At 39.3% G+C, this 26,868-nt stretch overlaps 1 long non-coding RNA gene across 5 annotated transcripts in view; it reads left to right on the top strand.

The window, feature by feature from the left end:
- Positions 1-26,868, top strand: part of LOC106894914 — a 131,884-nt gene that overhangs the window by 36,818 nt on the left and 68,198 nt on the right. For all 5 annotated transcript variants that reach the window (XR_001413338.1, XR_001413340.1, XR_001413339.1 and 2 more), the window contains exon 5: positions 10,114-10,172. This is a non-coding gene — a long non-coding RNA (uncharacterized LOC106894914). The remainder of the gene's footprint in view (positions 1-10,113; positions 10,173-26,868) is intronic.

Below are 26,868 nucleotides of genomic sequence, written 5' to 3' on the forward strand. Positions count from 1 at the left end.
AAAGATCTTCATGGGTATTAAAGCAAGTTGCTTAAAGTTCTGGAAGCATTTAATAATACTACAGTCTGTGAGCTGTAGTTTCAGGATTTTGAACAATAGCTAGTTTTTCTTGAAAAGCTGTTGCAGAAAAATACCTGGAAACTGCAGTCACTCCAGTGGGTGGAAACTAATGTTGTTTTTCTCAAAATGGGACAATAGTAGCTGCAACCACTTCTTTAAGATTTAGGCTAGAGAATGGCACTGACAACGGAATTGGTGAGTTTACAGGCTAAGGTTCCATCTTCCATCTTACAGGTAGACAGAGTATTCTCCAGCCACTGTCCTGATTCCAGCCTCTCCAGCCTACTTAACGAATTAAAAAGTAGCCATCAGGATCAAACAACAGGTGACATTAGCTGACCCCATGGGAGGCTCACAAGCAGAGTTTGAACTTGGACAGAGTGCCGAGGCTACTGAAAACCTTCCTCCAGGCCATAAGCACACATGAAATACTCCTGATCAAACTACTGGATGGTCCCGCAGTCCTGACACAGCAAAGCACATTAGCATTTCTGCCAGCATATTTGTCATGCAGCAGGAATACCTAGGCATGGTCTGCTAGATTTCTTCCAAGTAGTCATGGGCAGCTGCTCTTTCTCTCCACACGTCTTACAGAGATCAGTTCTAACCTTGGGGTTTTTTTGTCTTCTTTTTCAAAATGTACATGAGACTGCTGGGAGAAGGGGAGAGCAAAACACCATGGTCTTAGCTACCAATAATAGAATGAAAACACCCAACTATTCTTCTTGTTCTTTGCTCATGCAACTGTCATTATGCCTAATGCATCAACATCAGATGAAAGCAATGTTTGGGAAGGAAAAAGCACATCAAAGAGTTGTCCATGGTGTTGTTTCCACTTGTCCCTGTAGGCATTCAACTCACAACAGTGCAAAAACTTTGCAGTACTCTTCCTGACAAGTCTAAATGACTGCCTTTCTTTTACTTTCTGACTTGCTAGGAAACTTCATTCAGAGTGCAGGCCTGGACACAGCAGCCTGTGTGTTTGCCACACTCATTCTGAAGGACTGTTTTACTGCACTGAACTGTGGTGTCAACCCCGAGATTAATATATAGTATGGCTTATGACCTGTGACTCTGGCTACTATGTGAACGCCATGTCTGTACTGTGCTCAAGCTGACAGCTGCTTCCCAGTTCACTGATGATACCAGTTCAAGCTTTTGGTTGTAATTTCAGTAAGGACTTAATACATCATGTCTTACATCTTGACTTGTGGGTTCTCAACCATTGCAATAACTGCTCCTTTTAAAGCAATGCAGACCTCAAAACTGAGGATGAAGCTCATGAGATTGGGAACAAATGTTCTCTGATATTCTGATAGGAAGTATCCCCCTCAAAACATCAGAACTTAGAGGGAAACATAAGAAGTTTTATTAAACTGGTTTTGCTGATAGAGAAGTTAAAAAAAAAAGGCTTATGGGTGGATCAACTTTCCTCCAGGCTCTGGACTGAATGTTTTTCTTTATTTTTCTCTCTGCATTAGTTACTCATCATAAATTATATTCTCATTGTTCAAACATATTTCTGGTTCCAAGTCATTTGCTTTATTTTCACACCTGCCAAGCTAACCTGCCTCAACTTACTCCACATTCCCAGCAGAATCATTGCTAGTTCTACTCATTTTTTGTGCTGACACTTTTACCAGCTAGTTTAATAATTTTTAAAATTATTCAAAATGTTCTTCATTTTGTAAGTTTTCTTTTAATAGTTACTGTTTTCAAAAGTACTTACATGAATTGCGAGTTTTTAACCAGTAAAACACAAAAATTAAACCTATTTGTTTCAAAGTTTTGAAGGGAAAAACTTTAACAAAAAGAAATTGTTATTTAGGACTACTGTGGTTGAGATTTTTCATTTTGCAGATATTTTGAAATGGATCTGAATTGGAAAATCATATCAAAACACTCAGAAAGTTGGGCAATGCGGTAGTTCCAATTTGTATTACAACAAACGCCTAATTCTGATCTGTGGCTAGAGTGTGGAGAGACTTAGAAAAAATTATATGACAGCGAATTCTCTGGACACTTTAGCAAAAAAAAAGTACATATTTTTTTCTCTTTTAAAGAAAAAAAATAAAAGAAATTATTTAGCAAGACATAGGTTGAGGGGACCTGGACCTTACAGAATCTTTTCAGAACCCTGTGGAAGACAATGTAGTTTGGAGATAGAATTCTGCATTTAGTTATTTGCACAGGTGAAAGTGAGGCCATGAATTTAAGGCCAGAATTTGGCTTGCAGAAACATTATTATTCTTGATGAGTCACAAGAAAGAACTTAGCTTGACCTTTAGATCAGATTGCATTTGAAGGGGTAATATTTAGAGAAGCCATCTTTTTGCATAAGCCTTATATGTGATTCTGAGCCAAACTAAGCATAAATGTACAAAACTGTGTTAAAGATCAAGAGGCAATCAGACTAACAGTGGTTTTTTGGACAGATAGACTAAGAGGAAACTTTAAGATTAATGCATTCCTTTGAAATTTGGTAGAAATCACCTCCTGGACCGTACCATATTCATGTTTAACTCATTGCCTTAATGCTAAGGCCTCAAATCTAATTTAATTCATTTTATATCATGCTGCTCTGAAGCAGAAAAACGAAGGCATAACATAATGCAGTTTAATAACATTTCTCTCTTCCCAAATGTACTACTTTCTGTAGTCAAATGTGTAATAAAAGACTTGGCTCACTTCCTGGGCTTGCTGAGCACCACAAGAACATGATACAAATCAGTCTATGCCATAGCAAAGAAATGTGTAATGATGCAGTGGATACCCTACAAACCTCCCACAAAGAACTTAGACTGAATTCCCAAACATGTGAAACATAGGGCTTAAGAGGTAAAAAGGGGCCAAATACCTCTGTGAGGTTTCTCCACCCAATCAACAGAATGACCCTGAGACAATTTTACTTAGAGACCTTTGTTAAATTTGAATGATTTTTGTTTATAACAAGAGGAAAAACTAAGGAACTCATTAGCAGTTTGGAAACCACTCAGATTGCTCTTCTCAGTGCATGTCATTGCCTGCCCATGGTAGGGGGGTTGGAACTCAATGATCTTTAAGGTCCCTTCCAACTCTAACCATTCTCTAATTCTATGTAGTCAATACCAGCAAGTTATTTATGGACATTTTCAGGATACACAGTGTTCCACTGAGCCTAGGACTCACACTTGCACAAATGCTCTCAGCAATAAGCTATTACCAAAAATGTGCCAGGATCTCTCCCCATTGTAAAAAGAGCAGAGTAACCAGGCTCCCACGCCAAATGGAAGAGTTAAGGACATCTTTCAGAGTGTTACCCACATTCTCATACAAGGATATGGTGTGGTGTTTCAGAGAGTACCTGAATCTAGAAGTGAAGTGTCTGTTAAGACATCCTTCTCCATCATTGCTCCTGTCTGCTAGAGTAGATGTCCTCTTCTTTTAGTGACTGGCTTCTGTGAATGCTTTTATCAAGTGTGTAGCTCAGAGCACATTGGTTTTGCCATAGTCTGCAATTAAAGACTCTCTTGTCTGATTCTACTCAGTTAAGGAGCTTCAACTCTAGGGTAACTGGTAAGTGAATAAATTAGAGGTCCAGCAGTCAACACTAACTCCTGGTTTAAGATTCTTGGCTTTTAGTTAAGGAAGATGTCTTCAGTCACAATTTCCAGGTAAGTGTGCTACTCAGGATGACTAGGGCCCATTAGTGGTGCTGAGGTGAGCCTAGAGAAACACATATAAACTCATCTAAATGCTCTGAACCTCTGACCTTAAATACATATCCAAAAGTCTCTGGAGAACAGATGAGCACAAGAGAAGTCCAGTTTCTGTCAAACATAAAATGCTGAAAGAATGGACTTTCTATAAGAGTGCTTACTTATAATTAAGCTGAAAACAAGATGATAACATCAGGAAAACAGAAAGTTAAAAGAAAACCATAATATTTTTAAATCAAGAAAAGATGGGGACTGGTCACATTTTCAGCAGTCCAAGGCAAATGTGAATACCTTCTTTACGCATCAAGGACTATATGAAATTTATCTAGAGACATTAAATGCTCCATTTAAAAGAACACCTCATAATATATTCCTTTTCAGGAGTAACTGTTGAGAGCCTAAACATTCCTTTCTGTGGGACTACTATGCTTAATTCTTTAAACATGTTTTAGACCAGCTATGATTCTGCTGCAAATGTGAACTCAGCTGTGGGTGGTAAATGGTAGAGGTATTTTCAGTTTATTTGAAATATTTGACACTTTTTGTTTGCCTTGGGCTTCAACCCCCCATAAGTGAGTGAAATGGATGATCTTAGGGTTACTGACTCATATTTCCTGCCCTCATGATAATAAAACAGAGTAAGAACAAATATGGAGAAATTAAGGAACAACTTGGGACCAATTATAAGTTGGGGTGCCTTCAACAAAAATAATGATGTTCAAAAATAAATAGTTTTATTTCATTTTAGAGTCTGACTGCAGGATGATATTGAGTGAAATATCTCTCAAACTTAGCAGCCAATAGGAAGGCAGCAGCTGGAATATTTTTAAAAATTTATTTTAAAGAAGTAGAAGCTCTTTCATCCTTGAGAAAAAGGAAATGCCTGCGTGAGTGGGCAAAACACAGGAAATTGAATTGTTATGGGGATTATTAAGCCTGCATTATGAGCCTGCTCTCCCTACAGAAAGACACAGAGCAATTCAAACCATAAGACACCATTCATTGTAGGTATTTGCCAAACATCTCGGAAGGGACTGCAGCACAGTCACACCCATATAAAAGTGACCACTGCTTTTCCACTTCTGCTGCCATCAGCAGTTCTCTTCCAGTGTGGACTCCACATTAAAGCTAACAAGGTGATGTGCCTGATTGACTGTAGAGCAATCTCCTCTTTGACCACTTATACTGGTGTCCCTGCAATAAATTCAGAGGATTGTGGAAGAGCATTAGAGGGAAGACTAGGTGGAGGATGCTTCCAAATACTGCTTTTCTAGGGATGCTCCTGAATACGCCTCATCAGCTGTTGCTTAGGTTTATTGGTGTTGAAGCAGAATAAGAACACAGATATTCATAGACATTCATAGATATTTTTTGTCCTACAGTATTTGCCACAAAGCTAGATTGACTAGATTTATACTCTGCTGTTCTTTCTCATCGTTGTTTTCAGCATTTGTTTCATCTATCATTTATGATAAAATCATAGAAACTTTCACTGGAAGAATCCGTGGAGGTCATCCAGTCCACTATCTCTCTTGGAGCAAGTGTTTTGCCAATTCTAGGTCAAAGCAGCAGTTGTGTTGTATGCTGAAGCATGTGAAACCTCCCAGGATGGAGATTCCACCTCCTTTTGATTAACCTGTTGCAGTACTATAATGCTCTCCTAGTGAAGAAGTTTTTCTAATGCCCAGTCTGAACCTCTCAGACTTTAACTTGTGGCTGACAGCTCTGTTTTGTAATCTGTAATATCAAAGATTTCAGCTCTGTTGTGTCTGTAACTCCTTCAAGTGGTTATGAACAGAAAGTTTTTTATCTTCATTTTGGAAATCAGAATTAACAGATGGATTGTTCTAGCTAGAATAGCAAATGAAAAATATTTCTCTGATGTGATGATCCTACTTGCAAGGACCTACAAAAGGTCCTTGTGAGATTTTTCCATATGCCACATCTTTCTCCAAGAGGGGCTACTTCACCTATGTTGTGAGCTTAGTAGCAAGAAAAGATGATTTGAAGTGAAATATTCTGCCATAGGATCCCAGGAACAAGGATTTGAAACTGAAAAGTTGTAATGGATTTTTACTTCTGATTACATACGTAGAACATATTTTCAGAGTGTGGACTGCTTGCAGTGACACAACAAAATCTGACTTTATGGACATCAGTAGTGCATGGCAATACAGTATTTGTAGTTGATAATAATTTCCTCTCTGATGCACTTTTTGGTTATTCCCACTCAGGGCAATTGCCATGGTTTAACCCCAGCCAGCAATGAAGCACCACGCAGCTGCTTGCCCAGAGACACACACGCCCTCCCGATGTGGGGGGAGAATCAGAAGGGCAAAATGGAGAAAATTTGTGGGTTGAGATAAAAACAGTTTAATAGGTAAAGCAAAAGCTGTGCACGCAAGCAGAGCAAACTCATTCACCATTTCCCATCATCAGGTAGGTGTCCAGCTGCTCCTCAGGAAAGCAGGGCTCCATCATGTGTAATAGTTATTTGTGAAGACAAACACCATCACTCCAAACATTGTCCTTTCCTTCTTCTCCCCCCTGCTCTATACGCTGAGCATGATGTCCTCTGGCATAGAGTATCCCTTTGGTCGGTTGGGGTCAGCTGTCCCGGCTGTGTCCCCTCCCAGTTTCTTGTGCACCCCCAGCCTGCTCGCTGATATGGGGTTGTGAGGAGAAGAAAAGGCCTTGACTCTGTGTAAGAACTGCTAAACCATCCCTTATTTTCAACACCGCTTTCAGCACAAATCCAAAATATAGGTCCATACCAGCTACTATGGAGAAAGTTAACGCTATTCCAGCCAAAACCAGCACAGCAATGGAACAGAACCATATCAGTTTCCATACCACCAAGCGTAAATATATTGGCTTTCAGCATAAACTGCAGAGTATGTAATTCTTAACACTTTTTGGAAGGGGGTGTTTGTTATAATACTGGGTGATGAAAGAATCCCAGCTTGAGGTGAAAGGTCCTGTGTTTTGGACGTTGTTCCAACTGTATATATGTTGTTTATGTGTGCAATATTTTCAAATGAATAATCTTTGAGAAGTCGTATTAAGGGCTGTAAGACATTACTGCAGTAGGGTCCATATACTGAATAGCAGCAACGTGTACTCCAGGGAACTGTCAACTCCTCTTTACAAACCCATTAGACAGAGTCCATCTGCTAACACTGGAAGGGAACAGTTGACTCACTGAGAGGTCTATCCAGCAAACCCCTAGTTGCACGCACTGCATACAACAGACAACCTTCTGGGGCTTACCAGAAACTCTGAATCTTGTGGGCTGCAATATTTGCATTATTTTTATCCTGCTGCTATGTCAGCCAATCTCTCGTGTGCTTCACCCAACAACCTTTGATACCACTCTTCCCCCAGAAACTATGATCCTGCAAATAAATGAAAACTTAATCAGAATTCATTCACATCAAGCTTTGTCTGAGGAAAATGAAGGCACAGGATAAAAAGACTTTTCCTACTTCTTCTTTAAAACATTTTTTCCAGTTTTAGTGGGAGAGAATTCAGCAACCGTCAGGAGAAGCAGACAGAATCCTCATTGCCAAAGTGAAGTGCCTGTGTTCTCAAGATCTTAACACTCCTGAAGGGGGATGTGCAATAAGTCTTCTGGAGATGTCAGCGAGACCACAAATAGTTTGAGAAGAATTAAGTAAAATTTTAAAATAATAGACTACAGGTGGCCTGTGGGAAGACCCCCAGTACACAAGGAATATGTGTTTGGCTTATTCCAAGAAGCCTTGCAGCTGTGTTTTTAATATAAGCTGAAGTCTGGGATGTAACAAGATTTAGTCAGATGGCACGTAAGATGGAATGATAGCAGTTATAGTATATAGTTATATGATTAATACAGCAAACCTAGCTGTAGTAAACCTTTTTTGTTCACTGCACTATTAATGTTCTGTGAGAAACGTATATCTAAACTCATAATTCATATCTACATTATAGGAAAAGGTTGATCTGAATTAGAGGCAGTATCAGATACCAAAATCAAGTAAGATCCCAGATAATATCAATCTATGATTCCTAATTTTCAAAGGTTAAGCAGATATGAAATAGCATTACAAAGACTGAACATAATCAGTGTATTTAGTACAAACTGTCATATTTGATTCCTGTCTTCAGAAACAACTAACACAAGCAAGGATTTCAGGTTTGGCAACTGTGTGCCCTGTATTCATCCCCACAGGCCCCAGAAGGATAATTCTTAAACCTACAAACTGTCTCGTGCAGCCTCTCTCTCTTTTTTTTTTTTTTTTTCCTGAAAGACTATCCAATTACTTAGTGCTGTGCTGGGAGTACCTGGGGAAATAGTAAAAGGAAATACAACTGAGAGCCACTGTGGTTTGAATCCTCTCCAGATACTTTGAAAATATTTTGGCAAAAACAAGATTTTAAGTAAAACTGTTTCCTTTGGTAACATACCCAGAACTGCAGGTTTTACATTTTTGTACTTAGTATGGAGGGCCAAAAAAAAAAAAAGCCCTTGTGTGAGAAGGTTGTACACGTGGTAGTAATATTGGTGGGGAAGAAAGAGAGAGCAAGGGGGGGAAATTTGAACAAGATGCAGAAATAAGACAAGGAGAGAACATTTTACAAATATGTTTCTTCCACTGGGAAAACGAACCACACAGTTCTGTGAGAGGGAAAATTTGTTTGAGTACCTTAGACTTTTAGGGAGTGATAGGAGCAGCACAATGGTTTGTTCATCAAAGGACATCTCTGAGAAAAGAGAAGAAAAACATGATTTCTTTCTCAATGTTTTGTTGTCAAGCTGTGTCAATGAGTGAGCTCTTGAACTGACAGTGACAAGTCAGATTTTTTTTTTTCCCAGGATATTCCTTAGAGTACTTCTGATCATTTTTTCTCTCTGAAGTAAAAACTTGTGAGAATTTTCAGTGAGAACAGAAAGAAGTGCAGTGAAAAGCTTTCTAAATGCATTGCCCATACAGAGTTTTCTAGGTGTCTAGGTAATTCGGAGACCTATGAATATTTAAATGAATGAAATGAAACATTAATGCCTTTACCCTTCAGGACTGCTTACCTCCTTCAGCAGATCATTGTGTCTGTTTGGCTGCCGCCAATTACAATCTGTTGGTTGCATGCACAAATTCTAACTCACTCACATTTGTAGTCTCATTGCTGCCCTGGTCTGTACACTTCACTTGCACGCAACATGGTTGGCATTCAAAAGAACAGTGCTAAGTCACTGTTATTATTCACCATAAGTTAATTACCAGATCAGCAGAATAACAACTCTCTTCAGTTATTCATTTCCAAATACAAAAATTAAAACTCCTTGCCACAGCTTTCAGACAGATATATCTTCACATGTTTCCATTTTTGTCATGTCTCTGTTTTTGTTCAACTTGCGAGAGATTTTTTTCAAGGCTGAATTACTTTTTTTCCTCAACATTGTCTTATCACATCTGGTCAAATCTTTCTGCTTTGGATGGAAATGTCATGGGTTAACCTGTGTTTAGATCACAGTTTTTCTTCAGCAGGATACTTTTTCTGTCCTGAAACCACTTGTTATTGGTAACTCAAAGAAGCCATTCTTTTAAAACAGCTGTAGGATGGAAGTCATCAACTTCAGTGGGATGACACAGGTGCTTACTTACAGTTTTGCAAACTGGAGTGATGTAGAAGTATTGTACTGGGAGAAGTTATCAAGCATGTGAGGTGTGAGTTTAGGAGTAGCCAGAACACAGGGCTGCAAATCAAGAAGAGAAAAGGAAGAAAGGGTAGGTAACGCGTGAACAGAGATGAGGAGGGCTTGAGGGAATTGAGCATATTTGGGCAGTAAGTCTTTGAAAATGGTGTGTTAAGCAGGAGGCAGGAGGAGCACACTGATACAAGACTCTAAAGGATAGTGACGGAGGTGACTTTTGATACTTGCAAAGAAAAGCAAATGGACATAGTCCTTTAATGAATGTAATTGAATTCATAGGTTTGATTTTCACTTGAACCAAGAGTTTAGGTTATTCTTACTTAGCTGAACAAGTCAGAACGAATATGAAATAAAATGTAAGAGGCTCTTTTCAGGGGGAGAAAAATCTACTAACATGAAACAATGTATAATGTCCAGCAACTGGCAACTTGCCTCTTTCCCGTACCATGCTAAATCTTTTTTCTCAGACGCTGAGCTTCATTGTTCTTTGTACCTTGCTGAATTCCTTAGTTATTACACACTGAAATCTAGTATGTTTAACCATGTCTGTGTAGCCCATTTCTAGCAATTCTTTAATATGTCTTGTTTATAAACAAATATTTCTGCTATTTGACCTTCTTCAACTTAAGTGTCTGTTTTTTCCTTTCCTTTTCTTTTGTTTAGCCAGGAAACCTGAACATTCTGTTAGGCACAAACCCCGTTGGAGGACAAATTCACCTCAAGTAAGTGATAGTACACAAACATCTAATGGAGCCATCCCACTTGAAGAGTTCAGACTCCTCTTTTGGTAATCAATGGAAAGGGTGTTTCTGACATGACTGGTCTTTAAAGGCTTCCTGAAGTGAAACTGTATGAACACCGTCTTTGGGTGTTTAAAATCGAAATCCTCTTTTACACAGCTATCTTTCAGGAGCCGATTACAAAATAGCCTGTGACTCTGAGCTTCTATTCTGTTTTCTGAGATGCTGAGAGGTGGACTGAGACAAGTACATTTTCTTAAGAAGTACCCAGAAAAAAAAATGTGGCCATTTGGTAGAGCAATTCAGGGAAGAACCTTAGTTCAAACAGAGAAGAGTTAATTTGTGAGAAAATACTGTGTGTTCACATATCCAGTACACATGGGTCAGTTGTTCCATAAACGATGAGTGTGTTCCATTAACGTGTTATGCCAGGAAGCTTTAATTTCTACACCTAATTCTTTCATGATCTTAAGCCAATTTTTTAAATGTTCGTGTACCGTCTTTGAAAACAAAGCTTCAATGGAGAAATTCCTGGATTATTTCTGTAGTGATTTGTTCTAGTGGTTTGCAGCATGCCATGGAGAATGGAGGGAATTCTTCCTGGAATTCCTTGGAGATCTATTTTTTAGTCATTTGCATAACTATTCTGAAATTAACTTGAAGTTCTTATTATTGTAACTTAGATTAACTGTTTCTTTTGGAGATGTCCTAGGGGTACTTACAGTGATGACTTAGAGCAATAACTGTTGTGTCCATTCAGACCTCGGGCTGTACCAGAGACCGGGCTCCTTTTCTACAGTGGCACTAAACTTTGAAAGTGTGGGTCATGTCCTTACTGATGTCAGCAAAAGATCACAGTGGTGACAGCACACACCATGTTACTCTCAGCTCACTAGCAGACAGAGCATTTGCTAGATCTGTATTCTTCTCCAAGACATAGCTCATTTACTCTCGTGACTTCTGTTTTCTTTTTGTCCTCTTACTTTTTTCCCTCACATTCTTTATCAAAAATATAAGACATTGGACCCATAATTCCTCTCTGTATATACATACTTATGTATGAAGCTTTGGGTTTACCTTCCACGTTCTGGCAAATGACCTCAGCTGATGCAAGCTTTTCAATCATGGGCAATTTGAACATCTTTTCTGTTGAATCTCTTCAGCATCAGGCAATACCCCAAGATCAGTGGCCTCCAACTCCCGCAGGCTGACTGGCAGGCATTCTTCTTCAGGGAAAAGCTGAACTCACATTCACCCTCAGACATCTTTCTGAGGTGTTTGATCCTGTACTATCCCCTTTTTGTAGTTATTTTTCCTACTTATTTTCTCCAGCGGACTCCTCTTCTGCCCGCGTTCATCCCTATAATCCTAGACTTCCTTGCCACCTGCCTCCCTGCTGAGGGAGGGCTCTTTGTTCTTTCCTCCCTTGCCTTTCCTCGGAGATTGTCTCCAACTCTACCAGTCTCTGTCCTGTGAGAAAGGACAGAAATAAAACAATTCAGACAAGGCCGCCTTGCCTTCAGTTTGCAGCCTTCCTAGGACATACCTGCATCTCTGACAGTGACAGGTGACTGTCATCCACACCTTTGCAAGGCACAGCCAGCAGTGTGTTGACATCCCAGTTCTTTAATGGCACTGACGCCAGTCACAAGATAATTCTGTGTGAATCACTTGCAGCTGCAGAAAGTTTGATAGAGCATGTACGTTCTACCTGAATATAAAAGGAGGTATCTGGTGTACTTAGAGTTCTTCAAGATGTGCAGACCATGTGCATCTTCGCTTCCTCACCTCATTGCATTCTGTTCTATTGTCCTATAACTCTTCGATTGGATCCTGGGCTGAGGGGAAGGGTAGGCATGGGGTGGCACTCCAGTAGACACAATCTCTGCACGCAGGATTGGTGAACCCTGTCAGATGCTAATAAAATTAACTTTATCAGCAGTAGAGAAAAATCTCGGTTATGTGTATTTGGCAGAATGTCATGCGTATGTGTGTGCGTGTCTCAAATAATTCCTGCTATTCATTAGTAGCCTCTTTTCTCTTAGGCATCCTTTGTTAAGGATGATTAACATTTAGAGGGAAAGGTATTTCCATTCTGGTGATATTTCTGCTTTTTTTCCTTTGATGTAAAAGTGCATAGAGATGAAGTGAAATTCATAGCCACTCTTATTGTAAGGTTTTTCTTCTCGTATGTCAACTCTGTTTTTCCTTATATCAATAGTTTTGTTGTGATGTGTTTCTAAATTAGCATTTTATCTATTAGATTAGTACATAAATAACATGTAGATATTAAAGATGAAGATGCCCTAATTAATGTTGATTTAATTGCTGGTAGTTTGACTATAAAAATATATCTTTTTTCACATTTTAAAATAATCTAGACAAACCAGATTCTTTGAATTTCTTTCAGAATCACTTAGATATAGATATAAATTAGCAGGTGCAATGAAAATGTTAGGCATCTTTTTACAGTGTAATGTTCAAATGCAGATTTTTTTATCAGAGGCGAGATAGAAGGAGAAGCTGACACAGAGACATCTACTGGTAATGCAGGAGAGTAGTATTGAATTCAAGTGCTCATTTAGCCTTCCTGGGAGGCTTTTTTGCACTGAACTGAGCCTTTGCATCTTGATTTGCACATTTGATTTGATTAATGATGCTCTTATCTCCCTGTGCTAGAAGCATAGCTATTAAATCAATAAAAAGTCATATGGACATTGAACCAGTCTTCACGCCAACACGCCATGTTTAAATAACTTTTATTGTCTCCCTTCTAAAAAAATGAGAGAAAAACAAACAGATTTTGTTGCAGGTATTTAATGTAGGAATACCTGAGTAATTTCAAAACAAAAAGGAGAACAGTCCTAAACCTAATGAATCATTTTCCCAATCGTCAATACCATCCTAATTCCACTTAAACCAAGAAACAAGCTGGAGACTCCTGCCTGCAGTTCTTAGAGCACAGACATGAAGTAGTTAATGTTGCAAGCACCTTCTCCTTGGTAACTTCATAGACAACACTTCACAGCTAGGAAAAAAATGATGTTATTTATGAAAAAGAGTGTCAGTAAGTGTTGAGAATGTTAGCAAGTAGCAGAAGATGGAGGCTGGTAAATGAGTTAATTGGCTTCATGGCTATGAAAGTGTAATGCTGTCATGGCTTGAAACTTATTTGTTTTGACTGAGGCTGAAAAGGAAGTTCTTCAGACTAGGTACAGATTTATTTTAAGGGGTGGCACCAGTCTGTGGCTGGGTAGAGTCCCCTCTTGTTATGAAAAAAGATCTGATTTTTCTATTGATGAAATAATATCAGTTTGGAATTCCCATTTTTACAGCAGAGAAAAAGAATTTAGTTGGCAATTGGGACACTCTGCCTGGGTGCCTTAACATACCTTGAGCAGCACCAGCAACTGCTGAAGACACTTCTGCTCCCAATGCTGCCACCTTACCCTGTCTTATCCTCTTACCTATCAAAATCCAAGTGGGAAATGCAGTGCTACCCTTAGGACGTGCACAGGAATTAGGACATTCATTAATATGTCCCAGAATCTTGGCTCATAAATTTACTCCACCCTTTTTGCTCTCTAGCAACTTTAACTCATACTTATCTCAAGCCAAATCAGGACAAATGCAAATCCAAGCATCACCCATGGTGTTCAAAATAGCCAGTATTTCTAAAAATTCTTTCTAAAGAGACAGATGAAGAAATAGAAGAAAACCCGTAGTTGATCTACAGATATTTTTTTTCTAAGAAAGGCCTCTCCTTCCAGCATCTGGCTGGCTGGTACCGTCCTAACCAGCTCGTATTTAGAGTTTCAAGCTGTGCACATGCATTGCTGCTTCTTCTTACGGAATATGCTCATTGTTCCAGCCAGTCTTGCCTTTGCAATCTACTACCTCTATGAATATTTAATCTTTCTGCCTGAAACTCATTCTGTTCCCTCTGTAAGTAGCAGGTAGCCTGACCAGTACTCATGTTTCACTGAAACATGTGTTCTGTATCAATTTGTATATCAGAAATGTACATGGTACAATCATTTGAAAAGGATAATTATATTATTAACGGCCCTTTGTGTACAGCATGCTCAATATTAAATAACCCCTTAGAGGTAAAAATGTATTAAGGGTGATGGATTTCTGGGCTCAAAGTTTAAAGAAACTCATGCCCTAACTTTTTTGTCACAACCAACAAGATGATCAAAATTGTTGGATTGCATATTAAACTGTTTCTGAAGGAACAGAACTGCATGAGGGATTCTATCAGGCTCTGTAGAGCTCTTCAATGTAGAGCTGATGTGGAAGGTGTTTTAAGGCAATAGGGATTACCCTGTCTCTAAATTTAGAATATTGAGCCACGTTTATCTGCAATATCTTGATAAAAACATCAGCCTTAGATATTGTGTAAGAATTTTTCCAAGAAAAAAGAAAAAGAAAAAAAAAAGAAAGAATTGGAAGAAGAAAAAATAAGCAAATTGCTTTAGTGCCTTCCTCAAAACCAATGGTGCACCTTCACACCAATGGCCAGAGTCACTGTGTGCTGCAACTGCTCTGTAACAATGCAAAATGTCTGTGAACTTGATTAATGAAGACTCATATGTCAAATGAAAAGTGCAGTTGATCTATCTATCTGCTTTTCTGCAGATATCACTCAAGTTTATCACTCTGATCTTCTAACCAGGTGTGTCTGACATGTAGGTCATCAATTAGGAATAAAAATATCCCGAAGTGCTGCAGCTGAGAGCGTGACACCCCTGGACATCTGCCCCAGGAGAAGGCACTCAACACTCCCAGAGATCTTTGGCAGATGACAAAGTACTTATACATGGAAAAATGTTAGCCCAACAAAGATAGATAGTTTTTCCTAAGTGTCTCAAAAACAAGCCAGTTCCTAGGTTAAAGGTATACACTATTTATTTCAGTATCTCAAATAGGTAGACCAGGGACCCCTGCCAAGATCTACTGATCTCACTAAAAAACAGGCAGTTTTCAGTGGAGTTTGAATGAAGCCTGTGCTCTTATAAACCAGTACGGAGCGTGCCTGTGGGGTTAGTTTTCCAGATATATCATCCTGGGAAAGGGCTTAGAAAGAAAAAAATGTCCTCTGGTGAATGAATGCTAAAGCTGTTTTAAATTACACTTCCCAAAGACTCACAATTTAACCTCTAGTTGAAACTTTAAATAATGAATCAGTGATGAAATCTTTTTGTAAGCATATTTTTCATAGTTCTTCAAAAACATAATTGTTTCCTTTTATGATAAGTATATATAGCAAATTATTTCCTTAAAACAAAATTTTCAATTTAGAGTCAGAATTGCTCAACTGCATTTCCTATCAATGTCATAGTAAAATTCCAGGAAATTGCTAATAAAGGCATCAAACCAACTGTACTAACCCCAAATCATGGGTCTTATTAACCAAAATCATAATACCCGAACACCCACACAAACACCTCAGCCCCACAGCAAATTTAGGTTTATGCCAACATACGATCACCGACAATCCACATCTCCACTTCTTACACAAGGGAGAACTCTTACTCACTGTAAAATCCCGGAAGTTCCTAAAGCCTGAAACACTGCTTAAACGTACGTGTACAGAGACTGATGTTTGTACTTTACCTGCTGGATTCAGAGAAAATTAAGGTCTCTGAGGAAACATTTTAAAAGGGTAGTGATTATTGTGTCATATGAACACTACAGAGAACTCTCCCCCCTCTATTTTTGGGAAGAGTTATGTTAACTCTCAAAGGTAATTTCTGTTGCCAAAATTTGAAAGAAAATACTTTCACTCTTTCTATTTAGCAAACTCAGTATACAAATGCCTCTGCTCCCTGTCTGATGTGTTACTAATTTAATTTTTGCTAAATTTCCTTGTTTGCTTATTTTATTTTTATTTTCTTATCCTTACCTATTTATCTTTTTTCCATGCTATTTTTCAAGGAACTCACAGCTTGAGCTAAATGATCGATTTTCTGCTATGGTTGAGAGGTGGCTTGGCTTTGGCCTGGAAGCTTTTAAATAGGGATGAATTATTAAACAACCGCCACGCTGTCATCTCTGGGACAGAAAGCAGCAGTGAATTCTTATGATGAGAGGGTAAGAATGGCCTGTATAGCCTGATCTTCCCTCCAGCCTACTCTGAGGTTTCAGAAGCCAGTGTCTAAGGACTTCTTCAGATGAGGACTGTATCAATGAAGTTACCTCCTATTAATTTTTCTGTTCTATCTTTTCATACTTGAATTGACAGAGGATTCTGACTTTCAAACAAAAAGGGCTAAGTTCTTTCTCCTTCACCTTCTCAGGGACTGAGTTCCGGTTGATGAGCCTGTAGCTCTGCCGATCCTCCCTCTTGCCCTTCAGACAGGAATGACATTTCTTTCTTCTCTATAGATCACCATGATTGTTCAGAAAATATTGAGAGAGACCTTACAATGACATCGACCATCTGAGAAACCCAGTGCAGTTAGAGGGGACCTCACCTGTCAGTGAGGTCTGTAGATGAGAAGCTGATTAAGGTGTTTTGGCAGCAGCACTTTGGAAGGTTGGAAAGCCTGTGTAATTCTGGATAGAGTTCAAAAGCATGGCTGATACCAGACCTTTGGAGAGCCTCCCATGAACCATGGTAGCTACCATACAGTAGCATGGTTCAACTACTGTAAATATTGCCTCCATCTCCCTCTTTCTAGCTTACCTCATTTTTTTACAACAAATGGCCGACAAACTCTGCAGACCAAATGGAAAGCTTCTCAGCATCGAAAGCTCCAACTGAAAACCAGGATCCTCAAGCATGATCAGCCAACCATTTCCTTCCTAGGTGGATTCTTTCCAGAAGTTGCTGCTGTTTAGCTCATATACAATACCCAGTCATGTGAGCACTTCCAACAGAACTGAATCTGGTTTATTTTGAAATGGTATGGACAAGGACTGTTTACAGTGCTTCGTCTGAACAGTAGAACCATGGGAGAATGACATCTCTTGGCAGTGCTAATTGTCCACAAATGAACCATATTACTAACCAGCTCATGAGCCCTGATTCTCTCAGAGCATAATGTAAGAAATGTCGTTTCACAAGATTTTACACAATATTGCTAAATATAGAGTAACTGGAAATGTTGCCCCTCCTCTATTGCCACCACCAAGAAAGAAAAAAAAGCCAGGAAAATGAGGTAGAAGCTGAGGAAATCAGAGCCTGGGGCTTTTTCTGTGGAGGTGGAAAAATGCTTCTATTTGTCAGCCTTATTCCATTGAGTTGTTTTGTCACACATGGTCACAACTTACAGCTGCACTCTAGGGATCTTCTCTGAAGGAATCTGTGATCTCTGAGCAAAATTTGCCCTTCCTGTGCTGGTTTGTGGCACAGTGTAAACTACAGCCTCACTGAGCAATCACATGATCTTAATACTTTGACCATTTTCTTTCTGCACTCCCCCCACCCCACCCCCAACAGCTGCTGGCTGTTTTGTGTTTTCATATTAATTGTAGCACTTCTGATGTGAGCCTCCAGTTTTGCTCACAGATGTGCCTGAGGGGGCCATCTTAGACCCTAGGAAAGAATGTCTGCTGAGAAAACAAATTCATTTTAGTGTTCAAGGTCTACTTACATAGACGTGCTCTGGAGCAAGACTTAGAACAGATGTTTTTAGAAGTCACTGGAGGCTGGTCTTCTACATTATTTTTAATGTCTTCAAGCTTACTTTTAAAAACAGAATTAAAGGAGTGTTAAAGCATGAATTTAGCAAAAAAGAAATTCAGATGAAAGGGAATTGCCTTTCAAGATTTCTTAGCTTGCAAATCAACCTGATCCAGCTCAAGACTGCATATTGAAATGGAAATACTATGGCCTTATTTTCTTCTCAGTGTTTTCCCTCTCTCTTTTTGTCTTCCTTCTCCTCCATTGTCCTGGTTTGGGCCTTCAAACCAGGACATCCATGAAGACAAAAACAAGGAGTCTATCCCATAGAGCAGATAGTCTATCCCAGCAGTGCAACCCAGGACTGGACATTGTGAGCTGGATTTTCTCTGTTAGCACCAGATGATGCTGGGCATGCTTTAGATAGCTCCCTGGAGAAGTAGCCCAGCAGCTGTGTGAGACCCTGCAGCCCTGAACAGAAGCTCAGACATCAAACTTGGGTTTCCCAGTTTCTCAGTTCTCCTGCAGATTTAAAAGCTACTGTGTTATTTCAGCACAGTCTGTGTAGCTGACTTGCAGTTATACAGCGCCATTTCCATCAGTGTTATCATTTTAATTGTCAGTTGATTTTCCTGTGTACATATGCTACGTGGGACAAGATTGATTTATTCATGTTAATCTAAGAGTAAACCATGACCCATTTTATTTGCAGCATGGTTAACTGTGGTATTCATGGCAGCTCCTCTGAATATTTTTGATGAGGTCTTTAAGTACATGTAATACTGAAAACACATTCCCATTCAGTAGGTCTCTCATAAGACCCAACAGGGCAAATAGCTTCTAGAAAAATTCCATAAACATTAAGCATATTTATGCCATAGAATTAAGCTTGGTCAATTTGAACCTTACTGTATTGTGGTATAAGAGGCATCTTGTTTGCTTTTATTTACCTTCTCAGTAGTAAATGTATTTTGGTTAACCACAATGGCAAACTTAGGCAAGACATTTGTGTCAACAGATCCTTCTTCTCAACAAAGTAACATTCTTAGTTTCTAGGGCAGCAGACTGGATTCTGAGTAATAAGGTGTTTATAAGTCTTGTTGTAAATCTGAAACCATAAACATGTCTACTTTTCTATTAAACCTGCTGCTGTGTTTGAGGCACAATAAGTTCTCTTTTAAATTCGATGGTAGCAAGCATGTTGGTTTTCCAGTTTTGATTGCTGTTGATTTAACAGTTGCCAGCACCTCCTGCCATGCTTTTGACCTAAGTCACGCTCCCTGGTGATGTCATTAACAGTCCCTAGAATTTAGTGGTTGAAGGTACCTGCTGGTAGGCAGTAAAAGTTTCATACATCCCTTGTTTTGTTGGAGACATGTTTGGGAAAAGTAGTAAGAAACTGGTCCTTTCCACAGTTGACCTCTAAATTAGTCATTTTTTTGATAATAGATTCGACAAGGATTTGGGCCTGGTGAAGTTTTAAGTGGGACATTTATTTGCTTTTTATAATACAGGCTTTCAAATACACCTCAAACACTGCTAACAATCAAACGATTTCTGGAACATTTCTTGCAATCTTCAGTAGCTGCAGGGTGCTTTGTTCCTAGTGAGGACAGCACAGTTACTCCCATGAGGAAAGCCTATTCACCTTGGCAAAGCCAGCAGGCCCAGAGCCCCTGGTATATTTTTTTCCTTTCGAGTATGTTAAGAGTTTTATGCTGAATTATTTCTTCTGGACGCTTCAAAGAGCTATGTCTCATTTATTGTGCTGTTTGGAATAACACAAGGCTGTGTCCTTGTCTGCTGCAGTTGTGCATGTCAGTTTTGTGTACTTTTTGCAGTTTGGTTTAGGATCAAGGTCTAATATTGAAATGAAAGTCACATATGTACTTTCATATTCAAAGTTTGCTGTAACTTAGTTTAATAAAATAAGAAACAGGAAGAAAGCTTAACAATGCTTATCTTCCTTTATTATATCTATCCTCATCTCAATGTCAACAGTTAGGACACAAATTCATGCATTTCATTAAAGGCACCACCACATGACACAGCAAACATAATTTTGTTATTTCAACATCTGTAAATGAAAGATGGAACTGCTCCAAATTCCTTAATCTCAGTGGACAGCTGCAACTGCAAAACCAAAAATTAGTGTGTCCTGGAGAGGCCTCAAATTTTCTTGAGTATTTTTTTAAAACTAAACCAAGGAACAACTGAACTTCAGTAATACATTCCATCTAAAACATGGTTAGGTCCTTCTATGGTGCTTGGGAAAAATGCCTACAGTCCCAAACTCCTGGATACTTTTCTAGTTTCTCTGTAACCAGTTTGCATCCTATTCTCATGAATCAGTTTTCACAGTTTCACTAGACAGGCTGAATATGTGTATCTGGCAATTTTAAGGTCTCACTTTCACACAAGACATCTTCCTAAAAACCCTTGCTAAGAACTATAGAAAGTAAAAAGGGAGAAACTATATTCCAAAACAAGCAGGGCAAAGGACTGAGAGAAGAATCCTGACTGAATGTCTTATCTTAAATTTTAAACTTCATTTTCTTAATGAGATGAATACCTGAAAGGCTTAATATATGTATATTGTACATAAATATGCATATCCATACATGCATACTATGCATGTATCACACCTCCCATTCTTTAAAATGTTCCTGAATCTTAGTGTAAACTTGAACTCTTTGTGGAGCTCTATTACAAAGGGTTACTTCAGCTTGCTAGGTTTCACCAAGGAAAACTTCCCAGCAAAGGACAGTAAAAGAGCATATTCTTTGTGAAGTTTGTCTGCTTCTGGCCCTTTTGCAGGAATTGCAGGAACTGCAGCTTTTTGGGAGGGCTTGGAAAGGTCTCCTGTTTGCAGGAGATGCATTAGTTTCAGGCCTTTGACCTGAAGTTTAAAGCAGGACTCACAATAAATCTCTGTGCTGTCACACCCATCTCACACCCTTATCTTCTAGATCATGAAACTACATCATGGTTTTGGTAACGCAAAATCATTTAGGACCAGACAGAGCTTTTCTGCCAGTTGCTACTTTAAGCAGTTCCAATAGATGACATTTGTGTGTTAAGGATCTCTATCAGTAATTTCTCAGCTGTTCCTGCAGAACCAATAAGGTCAGGATACTTATCTGGATGGTCTTTCCTACCTGTTTATAAGTGATGGACAGAGAAATGCTTATCTACCACAGTGCCAGCAGATTGGATTGCAAGATCTCCTCTGCTTTCAGATTTGGAGAAGCAGGATTTCAAAGATAGGGATCAAAGGCTGCAGGTACTAAAGTACAAGCATAAAGAATCATTAAAATTAAATAAAAACAGGATAAAAGAAGTTTTACAGCCAAAACTTTGACTTTTCTCCCTTTTTAGAGATCTTCGCACTTTCCTTCACCATCAGATCACTCTTAACTCTCCCATAAATCCCAGGCCCTAAAAGTGCCAAGGTCCAGTGCGAAGGTCTTCCTTCAAGTGCAAGTGCATTCATGAGCCTCAAGGCAGTGACAACTAGGATGGCTTGGACCAGAAAATATGGGACTCCAATAAAACAATGCATGGGAAGGAAAATGAAGGAAATGCATGAGGAGAGGCTGGATGGCAAAAATAATTGTAGTATCATAAGGAAATAAGTGCAACGAGGAAAGAGACATGCTGAAGCATGAAGCTGATTGAAGACAATAGGATAAGAGCAGAAAGCACAGAAAAGACAAGAGACAAATTATTTAAAAAATTCTGACTGAATAGAAAGCACTCATAAATTAACTTGTCAAACATGATAAAGAACTGAATGGGTATTTGGACTGGTATTTCACCTAAGGCAGCAAAATGCCAGGAGCAATTCTGACTCGTGTTTGTGAGTCAATTTTTCATCAGATAGCTGCTAGAACAAGAACTATTTCACATAAAAATATATTTTTTATGCTGATCTAAACAAATTTAAATCATTTTCATTTGTTTTTCATGAGCAACACAGATGTTGTTTGGCAACTTCCATACAGAGCACCATAGATAAAAACCGTAACAGCACAGCGGAAATGGATGAAGTCTATTTTTTAGCAGAACCAAAGATCTCCAAAGTTTTATACACTCTTTGCCAGGGAATGAGGGGAGATTAAATGAGTTTGGGGTCTCTGTGTTTGTGTAGTTTCATCCCTCTCACATGGAAACAAAAGAAAAAACTCTGGAGATTTCTTTCTCATGCTGGAAAATCCAGTAGGCAGGAAAGTACATTCTTTTAAATCCACTGAACTGTTTAAGTTTCTTCAGTTGTACTGCATATGTACTTTCTGCAGATGTAAATCAGCAATGGAAAGGCTAATATCAGAGTCTGCAATGAATGTGTAGCCCACATGTGAATTGCGGGGCAGAAACTTCCAATTTTTAATAGCTAAATGCTGTAGTCCTTATACAAAATACTCTGTTTCCACAAGGATTTGAAAGGTTTACATACATAAATCATGCCATTTGCCCACCCAAAGCATAAATTGCATGTTATTAGTCACAAATTAATTTTGGAGTGAAATTGCCTCTGCTGCTTTCCTTTCTGCTCCCTGGCCTACACACACGTACTCTCAATAAACCTACAGACAGATACTGTGGCAGTTAAACTAAAGACTGTATTCATATATTGCATGGTTGAGGGCCAGCCCTTTCTCAAGCACTATCACTCGAGACTATTCCATTTCATTAGCCTTAATTACATCCTCTTAATATCTCACTAAATAATTCACATGATTTCTCAGCCTCTTTGACATTTAAGCCTTTGAATATTATACTAACAGACAATTAATGTCTCCCTTTAGATATCTCATAGCCAAGCTATGTATATATTTAGCTGTTTTATCTTTCCTCATAAATTCAGCCATTTAATATTCTTTTGCTGTTGTCTGAATCTATTCCAGTTTGGCACAATCATCCTTATAGTAAATTGCTCAAAACTGAATGTATTTTTGAGGTATGGTTTCACCAGAACCATATGGACAGGGTTAGACAACCTCTCTTCCCCATGACCTAATGCCCCGGTGCTTGTAATTGTTTTTTTTCTTGCTACCATATTGCACTGAAAAGTCACATCAAATGTCTTATCTCTGTCTCTTTCAAAATTGTTTTCCACATCTTTCCCTTCCCCTCTTTCTACACGTTTCTCCAATTGTCCTCATTTGGCAGTAACCCATTCCTCAGAATTGTTTACATCGTATGTTTCTAGCTATAACAGAAAAATAATGTTTTAAGATACTAGTAAAAGATTTGAGAAGTCTGTGCTTACTTTCCTACTCCATAGAAAAGGCGGCAGTATAACTTTACATAACTAAATGGTACTGTGGGCTTAAGTGAATTTCACCACTGAAAAACACCTATATGTGCTGATACTGAGGTCACTCAAATGCTATAGATAAAGTCTTTCTTGTTGCTGTTGTCATGGTGTTTTCAATTTCAACAAATATTTGAATAGTATTTTCTTCCCAATTTATCTGGGATTTCACATGGTCTACTCCTAAGTACCTGCCAAACAGCTTTATAAGTTTAGCATGACTCTAGATAGGTTGATACATAAAATAAAAGGCATCTTGACAAAAGAAAAGAAATTCCCAAATGTCTATATAGTGTCTGAATATCCAAGTAACTGATTCTCCAAATAAACTTTTCTGAGAAATGTAGACTCACTCGCAACTGGTGCTGGTCTTGTGCAAGGCAGTAAAATTACTCACACTGTCTTACAGCTTGCTGGTACTTAGAGCTGTTATCTCTTAGCCTTTACAATGGCTACAGTGGGTGGGATGGTTGTTTCTGGCAGCAGTTGCCAAAGCATTAATGCTGGCTTCTGAGTATACCAAACTGAGAAACGCCCCCGGTATTTACTTAGCAGGTAAACTCATGCCTACATCTATGAGCTGGTATGTATGGTATATGTGCATCTGTATATAGAGCTGTGAGGCTGAGAACTGGCTATCAGTATGCAAAAACCATTTTAAGAGCAAAGGGGAGACATTTTCTGTTCAGACATTCAAGCACATTAGCAGGCAGGAGATCTAGTTACATAGGTGTCCACTTGTTTAAATAAAAGCTCAGAATGCCATATGCATACTTCCAAGAGTAATCTCATAACAAAAAATAAGATACTGCAAAACTTATAATAAAACCACAAAAAGAGATAATATTAATCTCTAAGAAATCTTTTTCAGTACTAAATGTTAATCCCTCCCCAGGTGAGCTTTGCTGCTACCTGAAATGAAGCCACACGTGGGTGTTCTCAGGAAAAAAACAATGGTTTTCTGCACCAAGGAAGGACCGTGCTTTTTTTTGCCCAATTTAGGAACCAGCTTGTTCACTGCGGAAAATTGTGCATCTGTGTCTTCAGTAAATAGTTCTTACTCTGTGAATGCAAAGGTTTCATTATCAGCACCCAAAATGTCAAATACTTGATGCAATGGTTAGTTGCAAGGTTGTGAGATATTTTTGCTGCTGTCAGGCTGGACAGTTCAGCCACAAACAAGCTGCTGCGTGAGCCCCAGGTGACATATTTGAGTGTAAAATACCACTCTCTTTGTTTATGTCACCCAAAGTCAGCATCAGTTACAGTTGAGCTTAAATGTTTTCTTTGTCTATGTTTATGCCAGTAAAACAATGTGCATGATTGCAATGACTTTGGTACATCTTAATTTTCTACACCCCAGCAGGCCCTGGGGACCTGTCACTGGGTATATTTGAGTAAATTATTACCTTGAGCCGAGGAATATAATGTATGGGCACGTTGACAGCTGAGTGTGCTTTGGGCCCCTAATCCAGTGAACCATCGGTTCCATCTTTTAACCCTGAAAATGGATCTTGTCACATGACTTTCATGGTGGTTATTCAGCAATGCTGGACTTAACACACGCCTCACTTTCAATAGCCATAAAATAGGCTTCACTAAACTCTTCAGGATGTTATGGTGTTTGGCTTCTACTGGTGTATGTTTTTAAGGAACGCCTTGAAGTCTCAGATAATGAGAGGAATCAGATTCTGCCACTGTGTTGAAATTCAAGGGAAAAATCCTTACTGAATTCTTAGCAAATTTTTCTTTTATTGTCTGTGGGCTGGCACTGAGAATGTCTCTGTAAGCTCTTCTTTCAAACTAGGGTTCACTGGCACTATGGAACAAGTATTTAATTTGTTCAGAAATTAAGCTGGCAACTGTCAAATAAAGAGACTCTTACCTGTCTGAACCAATCCCTGGTTTTGACACATGGCAATGGCTGTTGCTTCATTTGGAAACATCACAAATGCTATGTTTTGTAACTGACAGCCTAATTACTGTCTAGTGATTAGAGTTTGGCATAATAGACCGTCTCTTGGATTGCTATAGCTGTTAATGCTTTGCATGAACATTTCATAACTTAAGATCATAAAATGTAAAGCTAAATTAATTCACGGGCGTGAATAGACCTGAAAAGTTTAACCTTGACCACATTTTTCCAGCTGGTTATCCATTCCCAGTAACTCTCTCTTGTTAGAGCACATGGACAAAAAGTTGTATCACCAACGCCACTAAAATACAAATGTCTGTGCACACAGCGCATGACAGGTTTTATGTAGGCAGAAGCCCCCTCCTCCTCCTTCTCCTCCCCACTGGCCTTAAAAATGCTTTTTTGTTTCAAATTGTATAACACTCTTGGCAGTTACAGATGTGCCAAGAGTCCAGCCTTTGGCTGGGATGGGTTTTCTTTGTATCGGTTACAGCGGACCCTGCCAATGCCTCAGCTCTGCTGGCTGCGGAGGGCTGTTGTTCTCCGACTGTAGCAGCACCTCTCTTGGCTGCTTCTTGCCCATCGCTTCAGCCTTGCTCATGGCCTCCTCAGATGTATGGGCAGGCCTCTGCTCTGAGCTGCTCCTGCATCTCAGCCCTGCTGGTACACGCCGGAGCAGATGTGGATGCTTGCTGAGGCAGCCAGCAGCCAGGGAGGGACAGAGTAGTGGCTCCCTCAAAACAAGAAGGGCCAGACTGTCAGATGTCTCAGGCAACGTGTGCTGGCAGAGGCCATGAAGAGTCCAGAGCTGAAAAGAAAGCCAAAGGGGACACAGTAAAGACAAGAGGAATGTAAATCCCCTGGGATTATCCAGGGTAGAGGATGGGTCCTGTGAAGCTTTGCATGAGACGACTGGTTTTGTCACCACAAACAAGGATTTACAGTCAGCCCTTTCAGATGGAGTTGTTCTGGAGAAAACCTATGTTAATCACTTTGCAGCTAGTAGGCTCAACCCCAACACTTGCCCACAAAATGTTTTGTTTCTAGGTTATCCCAGAAAACTCAATAAGCCAGATTTTGTTCAGAACATCAGCTCAGAACCACTGATTAAAGAGTAGGAGGGACAACATGATTGCTCAGAGATGGTCATCAAGACAGACCTCATGCGACTACATCTACAGTGACTACTGTTCTGCAAAGCAGGAGTAAAAGCATGGAATGGGCCAGAAACTTTCCCTCCTATCTCCAGAATATCCTGATGAGGCTAGTCTCCAGAGTTTGGAACAGCGATCAAATTATTATCTCTTGGACAAGTCCCTTATGACACCATTATAATACCAACAGACCAAAGTAGAAACCGTTGGCCCAGGAGATTGCCTTGCCTTATTAATTAATATCACAATATTAATTGGACTGGACACAGCTATTTCATGGATATGAAGAGCTCTTTGTAGCTGTGAGATGATTACTCTTGACAATCATGAGTACTTGATAGTATTCCAGGGCAGCCTGATCAGGACAGCTGACCCCACCGGGTGGACAACAGTCTCAGAGTTGGGCCATTAGTTTTGTACTAGGCTGGTGTGCATGCAAAACCATTTCATTTTCAATCTGTCATCATTGGACTTCCAAAAAAAATGGGCAGCTTTTAACCAAAGATTCCTGCTCCCTGTGAATTTTTTGATATGAGAACTCAAGTTCGGGACATTACTCTGCTTTCCTGCAAAATTATGAAGGAATCATTTGGCCTTGTTGCTGCAGGAATTGGCCATTTTTTCACAGAGCTCTAAGGACCTGCCGGCCTGAGCATCCAAAG

The sequence above is a fragment of the Calidris pugnax genome, unplaced genomic scaffold (assembly GCF_001431845.1).
Source record: "Calidris pugnax isolate Ruff unplaced genomic scaffold, ASM143184v1 scaffold178, whole genome shotgun sequence".
NCBI lineage: Eukaryota > Metazoa > Chordata > Aves > Charadriiformes > Scolopacidae > Calidris > Calidris pugnax.